Source organism: Solanum lycopersicum, chromosome 12 (assembly GCF_036512215.1).
Source record: "Solanum lycopersicum chromosome 12, SLM_r2.1".
In the NCBI taxonomy this organism is placed as follows: domain Eukaryota; kingdom Viridiplantae; phylum Streptophyta; class Magnoliopsida; order Solanales; family Solanaceae; genus Solanum; species Solanum lycopersicum.
In genome coordinates, this window is record NC_090811.1 from 46,942,149 (window position 1) to 46,947,974 (window position 5,826).

General features: G+C 37.9%; 1 pseudogene; it reads left to right on the top strand.

Annotated features, from left to right (window-relative positions):
- Positions 1–2,374: 2,374 nt before the first annotated feature.
- Positions 2,375–5,590, top strand: LOC104645056 (zinc finger CCCH domain-containing protein 39-like; annotated as a pseudogene).
- The last annotated feature ends 236 nt before the right edge of the window (positions 5,591–5,826 follow it).

Sequence of the window (5,826 nt, forward strand, 5' to 3'; positions counted from 1 at the left end):
TATCTCAGAAGCCACTTCACAGCTTCCCAATTCTCTTTCCCAAGGTTCATCATGTACCTGCTAACTTCTCCCACTGCATGTGCTATATCAAGTCTAGTGCAGACCATAGCATACATCAAACTACCAACTGCTGAAGCATATGGAACAAGTGCCATGTGATCACGCTCCTCGGCAGTCTTGGGTGACTGCTCCTTTGACAATTTAAAGTGATTTGCCAGCACCTTCTCAATGTACAACTCCTGAGATAGATTTAAAGTGCCAGCAGATCTATCCCGAGAAATCTTCATCCCCAAAATCTGTTTTGCTGGACCCAAATCTTTCATCTCAAATGCTGCAGACAACCTTGTCTTCAGATTGTTAATCTCCCTCATACTAGATCCTGCAATCAACATATCATCCACATACAAGAGTAGAAAGACATATGAATCAGTGTATTTCTTGAAGTAACAACAAGGATCCTTTTCAGCTTTGCAGAATCCACTCTTGGTCATGAAGGAGTCAAACTTCTTGTACCACTGCCTTGGCGCTTGCTTTAGTCTATACAAGCTCCTGGTGAGCTTGCACACCATGTGTTCCTTGCCTGGAACCACAAATCCTTCCGGTTGCTGCATATAGATCTCTTTGTCCAGATCTCCATGTAAAATGTTGTTTTTACATCTATTTGCTCTAGATGCAAATTTTCCGATGCAACAATTCTCAACAGAATTCAAATAGAGATTAACTTCACAACAGGAGCATAATCAATACCTTTCCTTTGTGAATATCATTTAACCACTAAATGAGCCTTGAACCTTCTTTTGCCATCTGGTTCAGTCTTGATTCTGAACACCCACTTGTTCAGCAAAGCTCTCTTCCCTGCAGGTAGCTCAGTCAACACCCACGTGTCGTTCTTTTCAAGTGACCTCATCTCATCATCCATGGCTTGCTTCCACTTGATCGAATCCTCCACCTGTAGGGCCTCATCAAAAGACTCTGGTTCCCCTTCATCAGTCAACAATAGATAGTATTATGAAGGAGAATCCCTATCTTGTGCCCTTATGGATCTGGATGATCTCCTTAACACCTGCTCAGGTGTAACTTGCTCCACTTCAGATTCTTCAGTAGGAGTTGGTTGAGTATTTGCTTCGACATCTCTGGGGTTACTCTTCTCTAACTCAACCTCAACTCCCAGTTGTTTTGTAATCTCTAGAACCTTCTGCTCTCTGTCCTTGTACAGGACAGACTCATCAAATGTCACATCATAATGTCTCAGGATCTTTCTGTTCTTGTCATCCCAAAACCTGTAACCAAACAAATCAGAACCATATCCTATGAAGTAACACTTCACAGCCTTGGCGTCAAGCTTGTCTCTCTTTTCTGGATCAACATGAACATAAGTAGTGCAAACAAAAGTCCTCAAGTCTGAGTACTTGAGTTCTTTTCCTGTCCACACCTCCTCTGGAATATTAAACCCTAAAGGAACTGATGGTCTCCTGTTGATCAAGTATGCAGCTGTGCTCACAGCATCCGCCCAAAGTATTTTGGGCAGCCCACAGTGTATCCTCATACTCCTTGCACGCTCATTCAATGTTCTGTTCATCCTCTCAGCAATTTCATTCTGCCTTGCCTTACCAGGAACTGTTCTCATCAATCTGATTCCCTCAGCTGCACAGAATTCCTTGAACTCTGATTTGTCATACTCTCCTCCATTGTCAGACCTTAGGCATTTGACTTTCAAACTGGTCTGATTCTCAACTTCAGCTTTCCACTTCTTAAAAGTTTCAAACACATCTGACTTATGCTTCAAGAAGTAAACCCATACCTTCCTGCTGAAATCATCAATGAAGGTAACATAGAATCTTGATCCTCCAAGTGATGATACTGGAGATGGTCCCCAAACATCTGTATGGACCATTTCCAACCGCACTTTCTTTGGCTCTCTAGGAGTCTTTGTGAAACTTACTCTTTTCTGTTTTCCCATAACGCAGCTCTCGCAAAGACCCATATCAACAACCTTCAGACCCTCTAATACTCCATTTGCAACCAACATCTTCATTCCTTTAGTACCTATGTGTCCAAGTCTGTTGTGCCACAGACATGAACCGGAAGCACATTCAGCAACAGCGGCCATGTTTATACACCCTGCAGTGGTGTACAAGGTTCTAAATTTGGTGCCACGAGCTACTACCATAGCACCTTTCACGATCTTCCACGAACCTTTCCCAAACTCTGCTGCATATCCCGTGCTATCCAACTGACCAACAGAGATCAAATTTTTCTTGATCCCAGGAATATATCTGACATCCTCCAATGTCCACTGGTTTCCCGAGGTGGTCTTTATGCAAACATCCCCCTTTCCTTCAATCTCTAAGGCTTTATTGTCAGCAAGATATACTTTTCCAAAATTTCCAGATTTGAAATTTTGAAACAACTCCTTGCTCGGAGACGAATGGAAAGATGCACCACAATCCAAAATCCATGATTCAACCGGGTTGTTCACACTAAGGATTAGAGCATCCCCAATGTCCTCTGCTGAATTTACAAAATCATTGTCATCTCCAAATTTCTGATTTTGTTTCTTTTTTGGCTTTGTACAGTTCGTCCGAAAGTGTCCTTTTTCTCCACAGTTCCAACAAGTCACGTTTGATCTGTTCAGTGATTTTCCTCGATTCTTTGATTTTGATCGACCATATTGATTTGGCCTTTCGTCTTACTTCTCCCCCTTCGATCAACGCTGAGATGAATCTCCCACTTCTCATTTGTGAATATTTTCGCTAAGAACAACATCACAGATTTCATCATACTTCAGTTTCTCAGATCCACAGGAACTGCTAATCGCAGCAACAACAGTATCCCAAGACTCGGGCAGAGATGACATCAAAATCAACGCCTTAATTTCATCCTCGAAATTAATATCCACAAAATTGAGTTGACTCAGAATCATATTGAACTCGTTTATATGATCAGAAACGGATCCATTCTCAGACATCTGTAAATTGAACAATCTACGCATCAAATGTACCTTGTTCATAGCCGATGGTTTTTCATACATGTTTGACAGTGCCTTCAACAGACCGGACGTAGTCTTCTTCTTCACGATGTTGAACTCCACGTTTCTTGACAAAGTCAACCGGATCAACCCTAGAGCCTGGCGATCCTTGAGGTTCCACTTCTCCTCCGTCATGGATTCTGGCTTCACCCCGGTTAACGGTTCGTGAATATCTTTCTGATACAGATAATCTTCAATCTGCATCTTCCAGAAATTGAAATCGGATCCATCAAACTTTTCGATTCCAAGCTTCAAACTATCCATCTTCAGTGATCGTGTTGAATCTCCTTAGCTCTGATACCAGTTATTAAGATCGAATTCACGCACACACACTAGATGAATGAAGAACGCGAGAACTTTCTAGAGAAAGAGATGGGAAATCTAGAGAGAGAGAGAGAGAGAGAAAAACCCAATATTTCGTGGTAAAACCCCGTGAGTAAACTTTCACGACGGTGAGGTATATTTATATTAATAAATCGGAGTATTTTTTGTTACAGAGAATAAATAGAAAAACCTAAAATAGAGAATAAATAGGAAAACCTAAAATAGAGAATAAATAGGAAAACCTAAAATTAATCAGGCTCCACTACCTAACAATGATACCCCCACAAAGGAAGTGTAAAGGTGTGTGTATCCTATCCTTTCAAAAAAAATTATTATGATTACACTGAATATTTTGTTATTGTTTATCAATGTATGGTTTAGTCATTGTTGTGTACCGTTATTGTGTTCTACTATTTCAATAGTGTCTTTGTTTCTCTGTCATATGTTAGTTATTATTGTTACATATTCTTCTTTTTCAAATTTTTATCTAACGTGTTTTATATATTATTAATTCTTTATTTTTTGTTAAAAGCTTGAATCATTATTTATCTTTTTAGAGAGAGTAAAACAATAGCACTGGATTTCATTTAAAAAATCAACATAAAAAAAAGAAATATGAGTTTTTCTGGTCAATCGCTTCATCCACCGCATTTTACGCCAATGTCATTTGCTGATGGTGATGCTGAAGGTGTTTGGCCTCATTCTTCGATGACCAATGATCTATTTGAGTCCAATTTTCAGTTTGAGCATGCACCACTTTTCAAGAGACTGACAGATTCCGACAACTATTTGCCAAATTCTATATTATTCCCAACTATTAAATCTAGACTGAATTCACCAAAACTTCAAGAAAGCAAAGAGATAAGTCATATGTTCTATAAAACCCGCATGTGTGCTATGTTCTTGAAAGAAACTTGCAAAATAGGGAAAATTTTACATATGCTCATGGTGTTGAAGATCTGCGGGAGCCTCCTCCCAACTGGCAGGATCTACTCCATGTGATGGATAGAGAGTTGAATGAGGATAAGGAAAAAATGCATAGGATGAAAATTTTCAAGATACTTTATGATGGAGAGGAGTGTCCTTATGGACATAAGTGCAAATTTCATCTTGAACCTCATCCAAATTTAAGAGAAACATGCCAAAGGGAAGGGAGAGTTCTGCAATAAGTATCAAAACTACAGGGAACATAAGTGATACTAGGATGATTGAGACTAGTAGAATGAAAATGATATTGTCCATTATGAGATTCCTACATATTGGAAGACAAAGATATGTATCAAGTGGGAGACAACAGGTCAATGCCCCTTCCGTGATCGTTGTCACTTTGCTCATGAACAATCAGGTAAGTTAATTTTTTTATGCCCTCACATTTTCTTTCATTTATATAATTTAATTACATGTTTATTTGTAAAAACATTATAAGGGAGAATAGTACTAGGTATTGATTGAGATCCAAGAGGCAATATTTTTTGTTGCTATGATTTACCTTTTGTATAGTAATTAAATTAGAAAAGAGAAAAGACCATCTAAAAAGATTGTAGCCAAAATAGCATTCAAAAATTCTATTCTTTCCTTAAACATGAAAGTTTTGATCTGTTACAGTTGACTTTCTATAGTAAAATATGAGATCTATTAACATAGATTGTGATTGCTTACTTGGAGTCATATTCTTATTTTTCTATTTAAGTCTAATCTTGCAAGGTCTATCCTGAAGTTCTTTCTTTCTCTGCTCATTTTGCTGAAGTTGGTTATTTCTTTTAGCAGAGTTGCAAGCACCGGTGTTGATGAATTCTTTCACTATTACTCCAAGGCCCTTCTCAGCTCCGCATGTTGCAAACAAAGTGGTCAATGCTTTGGCGAAAGAGGAAAAAGGGGAAAAGAAAATCCTTAAGTGGAAACCGTCAAAAAAATCGCATATATATATATGGAGAATGTCTCGATGGCTACGTTCCATCCCACCTCTTATTTAGAAACACCGAGAGATGAACTTTCAATTTATCGTCTCCAATCCTGGTTACATAAATGGAAGCATCCCAACAAGTATTATAAACTAATAAGGATATCGTATTCATGGCATATCATCCAATATTAATTTTTTATATGGTTTCTTACATTATATGTAAACCGTTGGCTTTTGAAATTTGTAATTAAATATTTTTTTTGTTTTAAGGTAAAATCTGTCAGAATTTCATTGAGAGAAACATAGAAACGTTATTAATTTATTTTATTTTATCAGGATGGATTATCATTACTTTATATGTTATTCTTTTATCTGAGAAGTTTGGTTTATTAATGATCATCGTACCAGAACACCAACATACACAAATGTTCATTTTTGTCTACCTTCATTGTACTTCCAAAGCCTAACACTATTTGAAATGTTCAGATCAATATGGGCAAGTTGACAAATTAATAGCTCATTTGACCACGTTTTTGGTAGGCCAAATATCACGATTCAAAATCTTAGATAA